This window comes from Megalops cyprinoides, chromosome 22 (genome assembly GCF_013368585.1).
Source record: "Megalops cyprinoides isolate fMegCyp1 chromosome 22, fMegCyp1.pri, whole genome shotgun sequence".
NCBI lineage: Eukaryota > Metazoa > Chordata > Actinopteri > Elopiformes > Megalopidae > Megalops > Megalops cyprinoides.
In genome coordinates this window covers 23,287,929-23,307,602 of record NC_050604.1, presented here as the reverse complement: position 1 = coordinate 23,307,602, position 19,674 = coordinate 23,287,929, and positions in this window count along the sequence as shown.

The following is a 19,674-nucleotide window of genomic DNA, read 5'->3' as shown; positions in this document are numbered from 1 at the left end:
TTGGAAATGAAACAATACAAGCTGTTTCACAGGTCCATCCTTCTTGTGCTACAAGGAGTTTGTTTTTACAGTATAACACAATACATTTGTCTTATTCTGTAACACAAATGTATTGTGATCTTCTAAACCCTATAGAGGATATATATATATATATATATATATATACAGTATATATATATTTACAGTATATTGTGTGTCCCTATATTGCAACTCTTGAATGTGTCTAACACTTTGGTAAAGCAATCTATTTGATTTGTCTTTTTTCCTTTGCACTCGATAAGGCTGGTCTCTAAGGTGTTCTCCCCATCCTCGGCGGATTCCCCTGCTGTTTTCCACGCGTAATTGCTGTTGCACCGAATCTCTGTGTAAAAAAGGTGTGATCCCGCCCCATGACGCACACACCACAGGCGGGAGGGAGGAGCTGCAGGTGTGGTATGGAGGCGCAGGTCGGGTCGGCTGACGTCAGAGACGCCGCGCGCCGCCCGCGCGCTGATAGGTGTCCGTTTTTTTTCCTCTTAGGGCGGAAATGAAGGGCGAGCCTGATGTGTCACAGTGCTCACCTGAGGGTGGGTTTGCTGAATGTGGGTGTCTCAAATGTTCACCGCAGCTCCTGGAAAACTGTAGTTCACACAGGCATATTCACACCACAAGGATGTGCGCAGTATGAAAGTTTCCTCTGTGCTCCCTGTGGATAATGGGCATGAGAGAGAGAGAGGTGCATTCAGGTTGATTGCCAGTCTGGGCTTGTTGGACAATGTACTGGCTGGGAAAAAAAAAATATGAGAACGGTGTATGTAAATAAAGACCATTTCTGATTTATCCAAACTGCCAAACTGAATGCGGGGAATGAATTTGTAGGACTATTTTAAAAGGCCCTGTGATGACGTGAAAACTATGGTGAGATCTGTGACGCTGATAGGTGCTGCTTCTTCTTCTCAGAGAGCCTAATGTGGCACAGCACTCGATGGTGGATCTACTGAATGTCTCAAAAATCACTGCAGCTCCCAGAAAACTGTACTTCACACTACACTTTTCACACTACAAGGACGTTCACAGTATGAAATTCACCTCTGTGGTCCCTATTTATAACAGGCAGGAGAGAGAGAACTGCATTCAGGTTGACTGCCAGTCTGGGCCTATTGTATTCTACATATGCAGCCCAAGTTGGACTATGTCCTGGCTGGGAAACAAAAAATACAGGAAGGGTATACGTAGACGAAGACCAAAGCAAACTGCCAAACTGGCCGTGTGGAGTGAATTTGTAGGACTATTTGAGATGAGATGAAAAATTTGGCAGGAGATGACAAAAAAGAAGATGGGGGAAGTAACTACAGCATGGAGCAGGCATGGCCATGGATTTTTCCCATCTAAGTAACTCTTTCCCAGCATTAGGAAGGACTGGATCAGAAAAAAAAAAAACTTAAAGGCTCTGCAGTCAAGGGATTTTTGGACTTATTAAATAGCAGTAAAGAGGACCTGGGGGCCTGAGGACCAAAGCAGTACCTGAGACGATCACAATATTGCTGTCAGCTTTGTGTCTCCTTGTCTCTAGCAGAGTTCTGATCATAGTTCAGAGCACGGCTGCCGCTGGGGCCGGTCTGCCTCAGTCTGCTGTCTCCAGTGGATTTCACTGCACTCCCTCGCTGCTGGACTCCATACCAAACAGACTTCAATCTCCCCCGCTTCCCCAGAGAGAGAACGATCCAAAACTAAAAAAAAAAAAGAAGCACGTTGCACACAAAATTGGTGGTTTCTCCGAATTTACAGGGTGCAACGGATTGTGCTAAAGTAACCCTGATTGTCCCATTATTCGTTGAGCATGGGCTAATGAAATAGAAAGCATACTTATTATGTAAATGTGCTGGTCAATTGTCAGGCCAATATGCCAACATTTTGGCTACAAAAACAATGAAAAAGTATGCTGGCGCAATGCATGGTGCTCTCATTTTCAAAACAACAACAACAACAACAACAAAATAGTTGGGTATTTGCTAAACTGTGACACAGGTTGTTTGGAGGAGGCTGAACTAACAGTTAACTGTCACGTAACAATGACGTCGGTGCTTCTGTGCATAAAATACACGTTCCAATACATACCAGCAGAGTGATTCTGCCAGTCCCTCTGGTTTAGAGTGTCTACCAAATCACTCAATAAACACAGTGGTTGCATCATCACTCTTGTTTTCGTCGGCGAGAGGAGGCATCAGACGAGCGCATTGGTTTGACAGCAGAGCTCTGTGTGTCTCTCTGAGGATGGCCATGCTCCCAGTGTGTTACATCACAACCCATTGAATCCCTGGCCTCAGACACCTCCTGCTTCCATTTTTGGGTAGGCGACATTGCCTGAGTGCTGGTCTCTGTTAAAGGGCAGCGAGGACCGTTCTACAAGAGAATCAGCGCAGGGAAAGTAAGTTCACTGAGTAACTGATGTGTGCTTAGTAAGCGGGCGCGCTCAGTGCTCTCTGGCTTCAATTCAGATACACAAAATCAAGTTTGATTCTCGATTAAATATTCACGCTAAATGATAGATAGATCTACTTTAAACTATTCAGCAGTTCTCAGAGAAAAGACCCCGCGGTGCTCTTAAACAAACCCATTCAAATTGCAGCAGACCCTGATAAATGAATGTACATTTAGAACGTGTCTGGCATGCTATTCTTTATTCAACCTGGGAGTGCTTATCTGCCAGACGCAAGAACAATGGACAAAGCGTTCTGCAATTTATTTTCCTTCGCACTCTTGCGGTGCAGTTTAGGGACACGTTTTTTAGTTTTAGCTGTGGCTGACAATAGATTCAGAATGTACTTGCAGTAGAATAATCTTCTCGTAACTGTTACTCAATGCAAAACTGTTTCCCTAATTCCTGTGGTTTTGATTGAACTTCTGAATAAGTAATTAAAGCTTGTGATAACTGGACAAATGGCTGGACATAGTCCCAGTGTCACCTGCTGCTGCTCATCCTTTCCTGGCCTCATTCACAGCCTCAATAGCCATGTTCCTGATGTGCATGTCCAATTATTGAGCTGGGTAATATTTCTTCATTTGAATGTAATTGGTGACTTAATGATATCATGTTAATTTTTAGAGGTAACTGAGCCGAGGCCCCAGGGGGGGAAAAGACAGCGAAAAAAACTAGCCAATTAATTTATAATGGCTTTGTAATATATTAGCGCTGGTCGTTGCTTGCATAAAATATTACAACTCGTATCGTATTATTACAATCATGACACGCACGTACACACATGATCAAGGCATGTCACAGACCCACTCTTGCCACTGTTGAGTGCTCTGTCAAAAATAGTAAATAAAGGAATAGAAATTGAAAAATAAGGTGAACCCTTTCCTTCATTGTCATGGGACATGTTGGGCATTTACAATATGACCAGCATCAGCCACAGTAGGTCCACTAAGTCATCCACAAAGATTCTGGGTCAGGGAAAGGATGGTAGACCCAGAAGCAGGTTAAGCCTCTGGTAAGGGCAGGAGGCAGGTTAATATTGATGGTGTTTGAAGCAGTAACACTCCACTGGCCAATGAAAGTGAATCCACTGGACCCTGGATTTGCCAGCTCATCCACCACTATATTTCTCCATAGTAATTTTTTTTTTAAATAACACAGACTTTTACCTTTATAGCAATGTGACCATATATGAGGCTTTCATTTCAGTGCAGGCTTCATCTGTATTTATTTTTGTGTGTGCTTGGTGATGACACAGTGGAATACGTTATAACAAGTGATCAAAACCTGCAGTAAACAAAATTTAAATATCTCTGGTGAGTAGAGTATGACAGTTCCTACGCTCATAACTGCATAATCTAAAGACCTCAAACGGCATTTGCCTGAAACATACATATACATAAATAAACAAACATAAATATACAATGTACCTGACGAGTCAGATATGTTTTCCCTTTTATTTTGCAGTGTTCTCACTTTAATGTCAGGCTGTCACATTTCCCTGAGAGATCAACCAAACTTTTGAAATATTACCTTTTGATTGTTGGGGGCAAAAATTAAAATTCCTTGACAGAAGCTCTCATCTGGCATGACTTAGATATCCTGATTTTTATCTTATCCATCTATGCAGCTGGATTTTTACTGAGGGTATTCAGGTTAAGTGCCTCGCCCAAGGGTACACCAGAAATTCCCCCCTGTTTCTTACTGCTATACCACACTGCAGTCCCAGACAAACAAACAAAACAAATCACTGTTAAATAACTACACGAATGAACTGCTGTAGCACAAACAGATTTTCTTTCAGTCAAAAATGGCTGATTAATTTTGCAGGAAGCCCCCACAACCCATCCCCCCCCCCCCCCGCTCTCCCAGTCAAAGTATTTTCAGAACCGTTTTAAAAAAAAGAAAGACCACGTGCTCTGCAAATAAGGCTCCCCAGCATCTCCCAGTTTGCCTCCTGTCCTATTACAGTGTGTGCAAACATATGCTGGCACATGATGGATATTTACTTTCTCCGGAGATGTACTAGTCCTGCTGCCGTGAGGTAGGCTTCCCCCGTTACGCTCATTTGGTCCATTAGTACTCTGCAGCAGCCTAGTGTGACTTTGTAAAATGATTAGCTGCTGTCCATTGTTCCTGTCAGTCGGTACACTTTGCAGTTGTGACAGTATTCACTGAGATACCGTTGGGTAAATGGATTTTTGGTACATCATTTTCATATCGCTGACAAGGCTAGGTACTACTTTCAGTCATTAAACATGTGGTACATCAGGGATATGGGCACGGTTAGGGGCTTGATATCTGAAGGAAAAGAAAAAGCAAACCTGTTCAATCTTGTTTTTTTTGTTTTCTTGTCAGCATTATTTCTAAGGGAATACTTGTGATAATTTCATCTTGTGAAATTTCGTAAAAAACATATCATAACTTGAGCTGACTATATCATCTCATTCCTAATAATAAGAAAACTAACACTCAGAGCGATGCAATGATCCTGTCAGATCGAACCCTTGCACACCCTTCCCAAAGCTGACATGCTGTAAATGGCTCAGCATAACCTTCTTAAAGGCACGGTTGACAATTTTTGGAAGACGGCTTTCTTTCCAGCATCTCTCAGCTCTGGGTTCTCATTAGCCAGCATAAGTGCCTTTTAGCCCTGCCATTTCCTGGAGCCACCATGGTGGACTCATTATATCTCCAGACTTGTTGAATGTTACTTTCTAGGTAACCAGAGCTCTGAGTTTGAGTGACCCACGTATAGGTCAGTTTTGATGCCGATCGAAATAAGAACTTGGGCTCAAGTTTTAAGCAGTGAAAGTTTGAAATCCTGACAAACTTTTTGCCATTGCTGTCAGTCTGACTGGACTGAAGAAGCACTTGCTTGAAGGGCAAAAGCCCACTGCATTTAGGCCTGAACGGAAGGCTTGGCATGATGACAACGTGCAAGATGTGACCGTCCAGGAAGTCATTTTTGTTACTTGTGCATATGCATTCACCGGCAGTATCCGCCATACTCCTGCCATGCTATTTGTCTCTTAAGCTTTCTCTCCTGTTTGTATCCGGCCCTGCTAAAGAGGATGAAAGGGCTCAGATTTGCATAAACCTGCTCAGCGTGGTTTTTGGGAAGGCTAATCTTCAAGAGCTTTCCATTCCATCCACCTGCATTTTTTTTAGCTCCATCTCACGATTATTTTTATTATCCATTATGTAGCCCCCCGTGATTTTAAAAAGAGCACAAATGCATTAATATGCCACTAGCACAGTGTTTTTTTTTTTTTTTTGAAGATGCAGACACATCAAGGACGAGAGTGAGAGAAAGAGAGAGTGAGAGTGAGTGTGTGTGTGTATGCATGTGTGTTTCTGTGTCTGTGTGTGTGTGTGTGTGGGGAGGGGGGGGGCATTGTCCTCCGTATTTATTGACACTCCTGCTGAAACAGGAACAAAAACCTGATCCATGCCAGAGAAAGATTTACAAAACACCAGCTACATTGGTATGAATAAATGTGACCCTTTCCCTTGTTCCTGGAATAAAATTAATTATTTGCAAAATATGCACAGTTGTTCTCTACAATGCTGTTAGGATCCAGTATGCGCACTTTCTTCTGTTATTTCACTCTTGTTTGTTCCTATTTAATCAGCTTAATGAGGAGCATGAATAAGTATGCCTAAATGTGGGGACAGGGAACTCTCTGTATTCAGTACAAAGTGCTGCATCTTCGCTGAAGCGGAGCTGAGGAATTATCGGTATGGAGGCAGGGGGGAGGGTGCTGGGCTCTGTATTCGCCCCCTGCACCTGTGCCTGTCTGAGTTATCTCCCCTTTGGGAGACACATGCAGCAGATACAGAAGGAAAGGTATGGCCACTCAAGGCAAGTCGATCCGAAATCAAATCTCGATGATGTGCTAATTTTTCAAGCTTTTTCAGGGATGTTCCTGCACTGATAGTTAGCGTATAACAAGTGTATGATCAGAGAAAGTGAAAAGTATGGAATATCGGCAGCTCATATGGTCTAGTAAGAATCAGCAGGACAAGCACTTACTAAATCAAATTTAAAGGAAAGAATAAAAACAACTTTTGAGCATGATCCCAAGAAAAGTATTGTTGGCAGTATAATTCATCACACCTGAAGTTAGGGGAAGTGAGTGCCAGTCAAAGTTTATTGTGTCCATGACAGTCAGACACTGGAGTAAATATATGTCCCCCATTTGCACAGCAAAATAGCTCCAACCTGTAGTTCGGTATATACAAATTCCCATACAATTAAATTGTAAAGCTTGCTACTGATGAGAATATGGTGGTACTTATATTTGATGTTTGACAGGATGTTGGCCCTCCATTTGGAGATCATAAATGAGAAACAAGACAGAGATGGGGGTGAAGGAGGGATGCTGTGAACAGCTGGTAGGAAAAAGAAGTGGTAAGTGGGCCTTGTACCCATTAGGATGGGACTGGCTTGTTGATTGCGCAGGAGCTGTCTGAAAACATTTACATTTACATTTATTCATTTGGCAGACACTGTTATGCAAAGTGACTGTCACGGGGCTCAAGCAAGGACTCAGGAGCAGACAGGAAGGTACGATGAAACAACGAGTTTACTGAATCCAAATCGTAATCCAAAAAACAAAGTCAGAGCAGGCACAGTCCAAAACCAGGGAAATCACGGCGGACAAATCCGAAAAACAAAATACAAAATCGATGGTTAACAAGAACAAGCAGGGTCGCAAAATGGCCAGGCTTAACAGAACAAAGAACGGCCTGGTAGCGAAACAGGAAAACTGAGACGAACTAGCAACGATCACACAACCAACAGGGCATATATAGGGTGAGTCTGATGAGGGGATGAGATGCAGGTGTGCAGGCAGGCAGGTGATCAGGCATGGATGGGCGGAGACAGGGCGGAGAACAGGGCAGGGCTGGAACACAGGGGAAAACAGTAAACATGAGCACATGGAGAGTGAAAACAAAGCCGGCTACGAAACCGCCGTACTGACAGTGACTTACAAGTGAGGCAGAGTACAACACAAGCAAAAAACACATAGGGGTTCAACAGTATTAGAAGTGCTGCATAACCAGGTTTCAATGTTTGGCCAGACAAGGTACAAGCTAGCTGATAGAGATAACGAGTTTATCAAACCATTTGATTACATTTTTTAAAAATAGGGAAACAGTTTTGAGACATGAGAAATTCCTTTAGATGGTAGTGTTTCAGGTGCTCAGGTGAGAGCGGAAGAGCTGCGTTTTCAGATGTTTCTTGAAGACAGAGGGACTCAGCAGAACTGGTGAGGTGTGGAAGTTCATTCACTATCCGGGGACAACGGCGGAGAAAGTCCTGGGAAGTGATTCTGTGCCGCAACGTGACGGGACCACCAGACGCTGTTCAGTAGCAGAACTCCGGCTTTAAAGCATCTCGTGCTTAGATGGACTACGCTGTAAGAGGCCAGTATGAAGTCATCTCTGAGCCATGTGTGGTTGGGTGGATCATTCAGTATGGAGTTAAGATCTGAGAGGCATGGGGTGCTGAATAGCAGATGGCAAATGTAGCTAAACAACACTGCTTGGTACATTAACCCGTCTACCGCTTGTGGTGTCGCTGTGAGCGATGGTTCAAAATTTCATAGGAAAAGCTATAAACACTTGAGTTTCCTGCTGCTTTACCATTCTTGGAAAGGCAAATAAAATACTGACAAAGCTGCAGGAATTGAATATGAAAGCTCTTCTTATGGAGATGCTTTCTGTAAGCAGTGAGCTGTGTCCACAGTAAAATGTAGGCTTGTAGTAAAATGTATGATTTTCTTGTTAAGATTATATTATTTCTAATAGTGATACCCAAATTTATCAGCACCATTTGTGGATGTCTGTTTTGTTTCCAGAGTAAAAGTATCATTGCCATAACCAACAATGCCTCTGGTCCATGTGTTGGAAAGATCTCATTGGATGAATGCCCCCCCTCCCCCCCTCTTCCATGATGGAGTATCACACTGTAGTACTGTTTATACATGCTTTTCCCAAAATTGATGTATTTCTTTTTGACAAGTGCTTGAGTTCATATAATCTCCATTTAAATGTGTGCTAATCCTGGCCTGGAAGCAACTTCCATCTCTTTCTTGTCTTCCTCACTGTCTCCTAAACCCAAGTTTCAGTAAAATAGCGATCAATACCTATTCTTCCTGTATAGGTCTGACGTGCTCATGCATTTAGTTTGATTTAACAGGCCAGAAATAGCTTAATCATGTTAACCTCAAACAGGTGCTGTGAAACAGAAGTGGACAGCTAGTGGGGGGGACCATCCAGTCACTGCCAGATAACTTGATAAATTCCTGGCTAATTTAATTTACTTTCGACAGCAATGGCCAGCTATTTCTGTCTACCTATATGGACAAATTCTCTCTTCACTAAAAGTGAATGAAACAACTCTTCATAAACAAACCAGACTCATTTGGTCTCTCATTATTATCTTATAGCTAAAAGACATATTGTAACTGTCTGGTATTATCTGGAGTGCTATCCAATGCTTTCTGAAATAGCTGCTCTAACAAGCAAGCTAAAAAAGTCAACTATATTATAACTTGCTTACAAACTAGTTAACATTTTCAAATATTAGACAAATTTACTATTAGGAAATAACATGAAATGTTAAGTCTTAATCATGGGATTCAGATGGGTAGCAACACTCTCACTGACAATAGATATATCTAAAAACATTCACATAAATATTTGCAGAAACATTCACAGTACAAAACTGATTATATTGAATGTCCCCACATAGGTTTAATTTTACTTTTTTGCCTTATATCAATGAATTTGTAAAATGAATTAAGTTAATCACAAAATCTTCTGGGCACCATGTTAGTAACACTTTTGCAGAGATGGAAAAAAAAAATCATATTAAGCTTTGTGCCTGAAGGATTAAATGAAACACTTGAGAGGATGTTGAAACCACACACAGTTAGAAACTGCCCCCACTTCCAATTTATCATCCCAGAAAAGTAATTTAAAGTGACTTTGGGATGATAAACAAAACAAAAAAAAAATGCTCCTCGGCGCTTTGACAAATTACTCCAAGCATAATTTCCAGAAGAAGATATTTTAATGTGAGCCAGAGGCACCATCAGGAAACAGCCCTGGTGCATCTCTGTGGCTTGAATACCATTGAACAGCAATTCATGCCCCCCTGCCCTCCTTTCATTTAAAGTTCACGGTTCACAGCAGAAACAAAACAGAACTAAAATGAAACGAGGGAGGGTTTTTTTTTTTTTTCCTTTAACGTTTACACTGAATTCTTTTCATAGTCAAAGTGTCGGTTTGGCTGCCACGGCGATGGTGAGCCGTGCGATGCTCTTACGGCACAGGAAGGAAGGAACGCTGATGTGATGCGGTAACCGTGGCATTTCAGAAATGTAACCAGTGACTTGGAGGGCCTTATAGAAGATGCTCTGATCATGGACTACATGGGAGTATCTTAGAGTGCAGTGACATATTGAAAAACTCGCTGGACCGAAAAATCAACTGTGCAACCTTCAAATCAGGATCTTACAATGTAGGGTCTTGCTTACAAAATATGTGTGTGTGTGTGTGTGTGTCTGTGTGTTCGTGAGAGGGTGTCTGTACACAAAGTACTTCAAACTGTCTTTCTTTATGTGTGGCAATCTATCTGTAGTTCTTAATTTCAGACTTCGCTTATTTCGATGTGTCAGAAATATATTTTGGAGGGTCACCTGAGCCTCACATTACCCTGACTTTTATCAGGTGAGTCTTTCTTAATCTAATCATAATCTATTTGACATGTATTCTCTCCTCTTTTTATTTAGCCAATAAGTAGAGTAAGCAAACTAGAAGTCTTTTCACCATAAAATGGATATACTTTATTAAAGGAAACTCATCTGAAAGTCAAATTAGCAACCATAAATGTACATCATATAGACCACTTCTGAGGCTGTTACATGTTTTTTTGTTACCCTGAGAAATGCCACCTAGAGTGCTGAAAACACTTTTTTCCTTTTCTCTGTGTCTTCCTTCCTTCTGTGGTGTGAATGTGAATGTGAGTCTTTCATCCTGAATGCACTGGAACAAATCCATGAAAAAAAAAAGAAAAAAAAACATTTCAATACTCCATAATGGTACAGTTGCTCAATTTGTAAGTCAATTTGGAGTGAAAGTGTCTGCCGATTTCATAAATGGATATGTAAATGGCCAGACTGACTATTCATTCCCCCGGCAGTTAGAGCCGCTGGGCTTTCTCAGTAAATGAAGAGCAAGATTACAGACAGACGTATTTCACATAGCAGTCATGCTTCTCTTATGAGACGTCCTCGATTGACTTCTCATGGACACATGCTGCCCGTTATAGCTCCCTCAGCCTTTGGTAGTGTAAAGAGCATACGGTTTACATATTATCCATTAATACAGATCGATATTTACTGAGGTTTTTCTGGTTAAGTACCTTCCTCCAGCATACAGCAGCAGTACCAGACGTAGGATCAGAACCTCCTGTATTCTAGTTATTGGTTATCTTCACTAACCAGTATATCATATTCCTCCCTAGTGTCCCTGGTAATAAATTAGCTTAACAGAATCTGTAGTCTCTGTTAATTAGTGCACATGTGCAAGGTACCAACACTATCATCACCTGTCCGAATTATTGATTGGTCATATTGGATAACATTAATTCCTCCACCTACTGAAAAAAAAAATGTAAATGACTAAAAAATACAAAAAGGTTAAGATTGATTCTTGATACAAAGTTAGCAACAGATTTTTTTTTTTCTTACTTGAAAGATTTCTCTCACATCTTTGCTGTGCAGGGTCTCAAATACACACCCGCTTTCAGCTGTAATAGCTGAAATGCATGCCCATAGCATATGATACCAAACTACCATCTACAGCCAGTGTAATTTTAGTGCTGCTACCTGACATGCAAAGAATAGCTCCCTCACATTCAGTCACTGTTGATTTATGAGCTATTTTTTGTAACTCCACAAATGTACTGTTCACAAGCACACACATTCCAACTTAATACTTACTGTGCTGTGCATAGTTTTAGTTTAATTTAATATCTATGAAAAATAAGTCCTAAAATGTTACATATGTTGTGTGTGTATATGCACCATGATAATGCTGTGGCATGTGAAAACAAAACTTTTCTAAATGATTCTTGTTGATAAAATATCTGCATTATTCTTACTGTAAATAAGTAAAGCCAGAATATGAATGACTATGACAAGAATAATGCTTGATACAGAGATAATGTGATTCCTGTGACTGAAAGTGTGCTTACACCACAAAAGTGTTGACCAGAACAGTATGGATGGTTGACCAGCATTTTGAAAACTGGAACTTATTCATGTACCATGGGTAGGAACTATCAACACAAACAAATAAACAGCAACAACAATACCAAAAAAATCTGTAAAATTTATTATCACTGTGGAAAAGAGAAGTAAAAACTATAATTTGTGATGTGTTGGTGCCAGAGTTTTGATTGATTCCCTGGTGTAAGGAAAAAGATTACAGGATATTTCATGATGCATCATGGGATACCACACTCAGATAAACAGAACTGTGATTACTCCTCTCCTGCTGGTTCATTGGAGACATCAGCAATTTCGTTTAAGAGTGAAAGATGCTTCCCGCTTTTAAGTGACTCTTTCCTTTTTTGGGGAACTTATTTGGCTTATCTGATCTGTCCTTAGATTTACTGCGACAGCCGTGAGGTTGTGGAATCCAGCACAAAGTGTATCAGACTGTTTGTGGCTGATAGATGCTATGTGCCATAGCCGTGATCAATCTATACATCCGTGTTCAGTAACTGCCTTAGCATCACTGAATCAGAGAGAATCTCCAGTGGAGTTGAACCTAACAGAACCATGTCCTGGGTGAGACACCAGTCCGCTGAAGGGCGCACAAGCACTCACAGGTTTACTCTGAGATAATGGTGTACCCAAACAGCAAGTGTTTATGTCTTTAGACATGAGTACGGTACAGTGAGTACTCATGCACAGACGCAGGAAGAACATGCAAACTCCACACAGCAAGAGCCAGATTCGAACCCCTAACTTCAGTGCCATGCCACCCCTAAGGTGCGCTAGGAAAAAAAAAACAAAAACAAGCGATCACTCAGTGTAGAATGATGCTCAAGGCAGTGAGGGTTGTGGGTTTGAGTCCAGTCATGTACCTCTGAGCAAGTGTTTTACCTCACTCAGGCCAGGCCGTGCTAATGTGTAAGTAAATGTATGAGGTAAGCAACTGCAAGCATCAGAGGCCATTGTGGACAAAAACGTACCACAGCAAAGATGCAGCATAACAAATATTTTATGAGCATCGGTTCCATCTGAGGACACTCGGCCTTGACAAACTTGGACTTGACTGATGTTGCATTCCCGCTCCACTACCAGTGCACATACCTGTCGCCCCGTTTCCAGGAACACATCCGTTTGTGTTTGGGAGATGGATGGCAAGGGCAACACTGGGGTGGTTACTGCTGCATCTGGAGGAACATCAATTACACAACACCCTTCCGAGTCTGCGTCAGAGAAGCTCTGAAGGCTGTGGAAATACATGCCTCACAGATACGTGACCACTGCACTGAATATCAATGATGAGGCAACCCAGAGTACCACTGCTCTGTCTGGATTCATCTTAGAGTTTTTATATTTAATCCCACCCCTCCTCTATATTTTAAAAGCCATATATACTGAAATATAAAATCCAGTTTTGAGGGTATATTCTCAAACATATCAAATATATATTATAAATATATGAATACAGAACGTGTTAGAAAGTATATCCATGGTGGTATGCATGTCCCATTTTGTTGAATATGCTATAAAACTACATCATATTTAAACAAATATTAAATTCCATGGTATGTGAATACTACAAATATGAAAATGGCAGTAATACACATATTATACATAAATAATAACATAATTATATTATTATTGATTATTCATATGCATAAATCACACATAACATATATATTACACTGATATCTGTGTGTACAGAATCTATGTTTGTAGCTACATCTAACTTGTCAAAAGTGACATATTTTGGCATAAGATTTTTTTAGCTGTCGAACATTAAATTTTTCAGTCCTGTATTTAGCACCAGTTTTGATTTAACTTCTCTGTCTAATTGTGTGTTTTGTTTGTCCTTGATAAATTAAATGACAGCAAAGAAACTGAACCTCAGCTGATTTATATTTAATTCTTAACTGTGACAGATGGGATAATTTAATGCACTCAAGGGCGGGAATCAGGCTGTGCATGCATAATTTGTGTACAAATTATACATTAAATTATATTAAATAATTAATATATCAGTTATATTTTGTGCTGTGATAAGACAACACCAACATGCAGAAATGACCATTTTCAACATAAATCCTGAACTGAAAGAGGAGGAAATAAACACCCCTGGTATTAACGGCTAAAATCATGGTTCAGTGCAAATATATTGATCAAATGTATGGGGTCTGGAAATGAAGCACTTACAAAATTGACCAAAAAAATATTTATTCAATGTATTGAAACGATACACAAAAATAGTTGACTGACTGATGCATAAACATACATTTAACAACGACTAATACAAAACTTTCCATACACATGAAGGGCATATATTTCTTTTTTTCAATTTAATAATGTGATAATCTCACCTTATTTCAAGACCCTGTAGTTCTTAAACAAGTAATAAATATTAAAGCATTCTCTGTTTTAATTAAGCGTCCATCGTAGGCAGATGTAATGCGTAGGCCAAGAAGTAAGCAAACTGTTATACTGTTTTCTAAATCTCAGTGCTTACCTTTACATCTAACATTAGGCCAAAAAGAAATAGCTGCAGCTGTCCACTTTGTACAAACAATTTGTAATGTATGAATTATTCAAACCATTAGCAGGATGTGTATTAGCCATAAAAACATGATAGCGCTTTGTATGTGGCTTCCTCGATTACCACACATTCAAAATAACGTGACTGTACACATACCCTGGTGCTATTCTACCACCTCTTTGTTTTCATTGGACATTTCAATAAAGGTATTTATTCACAAGATCCTAAGAAATAAAAAAAAAGAAAAAAAAGTCAGAATAAAATCTGAGGCAACTTTGTTCAGAGCAAACAATTACTTTAGCGATTTTATACACACACATTTGATACACTCTCATTACAAGCGTCATGGAACGAAACATCGGGCTGGCATCACAGCACAACATATAATAATAATAATAATAACAACAACAATAACAATTATTAATATTACAACTATGTTGCAACCAATGTATCCACAAACAAGTATTTATAAAAGAGGATTATTTTGGCAAATGAATGCAATACAAAAAAAATGGACTGCAAATATTTGAAATGCATGCTGTTGGTATTTATGTTTCTATACATTCTTGGTTAATACTTTCATGATGTCTTTAAACATTCTGTATTAATAAAGAGCAGACAGCAGCAGGTAGTTTACACAGTTATCCTGCATAAAACAGAAAGCAGATACATAACAGAAGTCTGTCATGTGGATAAATAAAAATAATTCCAAAGTGTTGAAAATGAATGATTCTCTTATCTGCTAAAGTACAGTTTGACTTAAATTTACACCCCTCCCCCACCCAAGGGATTTAGAAACCTCAGAACAGGATTACCACTGATACAATCAAGAGATGAAATCCCATGTTACATGTTTTTGGTTGGTTCAGGTGGCTGATTGTTTTAGAGATAAAACACCAGACACACCGGGCTGGCAAACGGGAAAAACACTGACAACTGGCTGGACATTTTGGTTTTTCCTCGTTCACTTTTAAGACATCTCTGATATCTACACAAGCACATTCACCCAAAGGAGAACTGGACCACGTATACAATTTGTCAACTGAGCTGAAGCTTACAAAGCCACCTACTGCAGTGTTTCCACCCCCTCACAGAAATATGTAGAGGGCGAAAATGTTGGAAGTACCACAAAATTGCACCAAATTCACTGTATTATTTCTTTCCCGTGTGTCAGTATTATTATTCATGTATAATTATATATTAATGCTGTTTCAGTTCCAGAATTACAATATATCATTTAATGGAAGATGCAGCCAAGTTCTGTAATTCTCAAGTCACTGTATGTGGGACAAGATGTGCTTGTGTCTTCTACCAGGTGAGTTTACCACTGTTCCAGTGGTTGATTATTGTCCACATTTGTCTCTTTTCAGTTTTGAGTTTTTTTTTGCCTTTCCCCCATGGTGATGCATGACAAGTGGATTTTACATGAAAAGGGAAGCCATGAAAGGCCAAAATACAGTACAGTATAGTCTGAGATGAACTTCAAAAATTATAGCTTTTATATGTATATTAAATTTTGTCTTATTTTATTTATACAAATATTTTGGAGTGCCAGTAATTTTGGCACCTATCCACTTGAGAAAAAAAAAATACTCTAATTTGTTTTTTTTTTTTTTTGTTCTTGGATGGCTGCATGATCGAGCTTGTAAGCATGTTCCAATAAGGCAGCTCAAATGAAGGTGTAGAGAGGAATTCTGGGAGGAGAAATGTGGTGTTGTGTTTGTCATTTTCATTCAGTGAGACTCTGAGAGGGATTAACTTATTATCAGATATTTTATCCCTGGTGTGCACTGCCTTGCTCGCCATGAAATGAAACACCAGTCAAAAGACTGTAATTTGCACCTTACTCCGCATCTGCTAGATGTCTATGTCCTATCAGCCAGCGTATTTTACAATACTGAATATGTATACAGTGCTTTATATGTGTAAGCATACTGAAGTACACAAATATTCATACAAACTAATATCTTCTTAAGACTTTTTTACAGTCTCATATATGCCTAGCCTTGAAAAATGATATTTCAGTATATTATAAATGATATCTCGATCATGTTCAGGAAGGATTCCCTGCTTATAACACTAAATATATGGGAAAAATAAGATTGAACTTATAAAAGTGGGGTTTCCAGGAATGCATTGTGTCATAAATGCAGGGACCACCTACAATAAAAAATAGTAACACTTGCTACAAGTAATTATATTAATGGAACAAAACATCAATACATTCTTCTGCATGGTGTAGCTACTGTGTGAGCCACACTGCTGCTCAAGGCTACCTCAGTCTCAAAGGAAATGTAGGGCAATCCACTGAAAAATGATCAGCAGTTTCGTTTACCGTCATCTTTTAAAATGACAGTACACCTAATTGGCACTTAGACCTAAACTGAAGTTCTCTGGAGATCAGCAGATGTTTGAAATTAAACCCCCTGGGAACGGGCATATCTGGACCTACTCGGCCAGTTAAAAAAAACAGAAAAAAACAAAAAACAGAAGAAGTCTTGGTGCTTTGAACCAAACCTTTTCTGGATGATTTAGGGTTAGCGTTAGGGTTACACTGGCAAAAAAAGAAAAAAAAAAAAGTCTTCGAACCAAATGTCATCTGGAGGGCTTGCTTTCTCACGGAGCTACCTCGGGACTTCCGCGAGAAAACAGATTGTATAAAAGCACAGGACCTGTGAGGCGCTCCTGTTCGGGATGTTTCAAACAGAAGCCTTTCCAGTGCTGTCACATTTTCCTGTCGTGCCGTACCGCGGCATTCTGGGCTCCTGGAGTCTCTCACAGGACAGCACCGGGGCTGAGATTACACAGGCCCTGTGTACAGCTCCCCCCCTCCGAGGGGGAAATGGCATGCTAAGATGGGGGGGGGGGGGGGGGGGGTCTGTACCCACCTCCAGCAGACGCTCGTCTCGAGGGGCACTCTGAGCTTTAGGGAGGTGAGGCAGATATAAACACAAAGGGGGAGCGTTTCTTCAGTCGCCGTTGGAGACGGAGCGGCTCGGCGCCCTCTCGCCTCCAGCTGCTCTCCTCCGCGGTGAGGAGGGGAAACACCGTCACAGGAGCACGCACTCTGGCCTTCCTCAGGCGCGGCAAACGTGCGAAACGAAAGGAGCAAGAACGCCGTCACAAAAATAAAATCAGCTCTCTCACTCTGGGTGCTGTACAAAAATAAGACCGCGAAAGACGCTACACTTAAAGAAGAAGAAAGCAGCACGCTTTGGCCGAGAATACCATGAGACTACCACGAGTATATGCAAGAAATGAACCAATAAAACAAGCCACAAAGAAATCCTTTGATTATGAATGGAGCATCTACAATGGAGAAAGGAAAGGATGCAGAATTACAGAGAACAGTTTAAAATGGCTACCTGCTTACTAAGCTGCAATGGACAAGCAAGCAACATCAATTGCAAAGTTTCCAATGGGACTCAGTTAGTGGCTTGAGTCAAATCTATTAGCCCCCCCCCAGCTTGTTTGTTTGGGGATTAAACCCTCACTTAAAGATAATATATGTTTAAATAAAATCCAAAATGTAAGGAATACATTATCAATGTCTGTGAAATTGTATTTCAGCTTTCTGGAAATATAACCTATAATATACACATGAAATCACATATATTAAAGTCACTGTAACTAACATTTTGACGTACAGCCAATGCATTCACATACATTCAGTGGGCTCCTAGAATTTTTAAAGAAGAACAGAGCGTGTATCTCTTTAATGTTAATGCCGTCTACTTAGATAATACAAGTCATATCAATTAAACTCAATGTATATTTCCCAGTTCCCAGGTTCACTTCATCTCAAGGTGTACAGGCTGAGAATACGATCTCATTAATTTTCGACAGATCCATTCCAGATGCATCCACTTTTCATTTCCTGTTTGAGGAACCATTCAGAAATCAGGTCCTATTCTGGGGCGAAAACATCAGCTCTTTCAAGCTGCCAACCATAACAAATCCCCTGCGAAGATGAATTGTTGATAAGCAACGATAATTAGGGCCCTGCGTGTGCCCCACGAATCAGCTCTGAAAAATCAGACTGTGGCTTAATTGGAATGCACACTAAAAATAACAAAATGATCACCTCAGCTGAAGGTTTCCTCCTAATTGGCATTAACTCCTTGCACACCTGTAGCACAAACTTTTGTAAAATGATTAGTGATGAGCTTGTCAGCAGAGCCGGTCGCCTGTATCCCCGCCCCTCTAGTAGCTCTTCCTGTGACAGAGCTACTGTGTCCTCCTCAATCTAACAGTCCTTCCTGTAAAAGGTCTGGCCCAGCTGGACGGCCAGACTTGCTTTCATGCGCTGGTGTTCCCCGCTCCATGCACTTACAGAGAACTCTTCGCCTCACGGTTCCTGCAGGGAGTGAGCCACGGTGATATCCCAGTGGGGATATCCTTCAAATTTAATTTGACCCCTGAAGGAGGTCTGTAGAGTGGTGTGATCGAATGCAAACGCCCGACTGGATTCCCTGCATATTTCATTGATGTGCAGGACAGTGAATGTGGAGGAAGTTCACATCAGGCTGATACTTGAGCTAAACCTGAGTTAAACTATTAAACTATTAAAAGTAGCAATACCTAGTTGCTAGCAACAGCTACTACCAACTAGCTACCCTAGAACGTATGCAGTAATTTTGTTTGGTTGGTTACTACAATGTAGAAAGCTTAACCCTTAGGTTTGTGTTTCCTGTAGATAACAGCTTGCACTGTGCCCTCTGAGATTGGAGTATTGCTACTTGTACTCAGGTAACAATATTCCACCAAAACGACTGTGGAAGAATTTTCTTTTCATCTCATACAAAGAAGTTCACACTTCTTACTCTAAAATGTTCTAAAATCTCTGTTTAGGAGCTTGATATGTTTCCTGTCCTGCCTAAAGCTGTTTTTGACCAGTCATTGAAACTTAGAGATAGCCAGAGTCATAAATCTTCATCATGGGCACACATATGCCCATAGCATATGTCTACAACACTGAATCTAAGAAGTATTTACTACAAACTGAATAGGATGGCTATCAACAGATGGTAACCTATGTTCAAATGATAGCTGGCTGCCTCACTGATTGGTTGGAAATATTATCCAGCTAGTAGACAAACTAGCTATCTAAACATAGCAGGTAGGAAAACTGAAATATGTCTAGGGAAATGTGGAAAAATACTTACTGACAATAAGGTACAAATTCTTAAAATCAAAAATATGTAAGTTACAGAATTTGGCTAATTTGTAGAATGTTGGCACCTGCTGTCAATCAACATTACAATCCACTGGTGACAGAATTTTGAAAAAACAACAAAGATTCATTCTAGAATCTGGTGTCAGGTCTGAAAATGTGCTGAAAACTGTCCTTCAGAAGACCTCATAGATTCTTGTAGTAGTACCTCTCCAGGTCA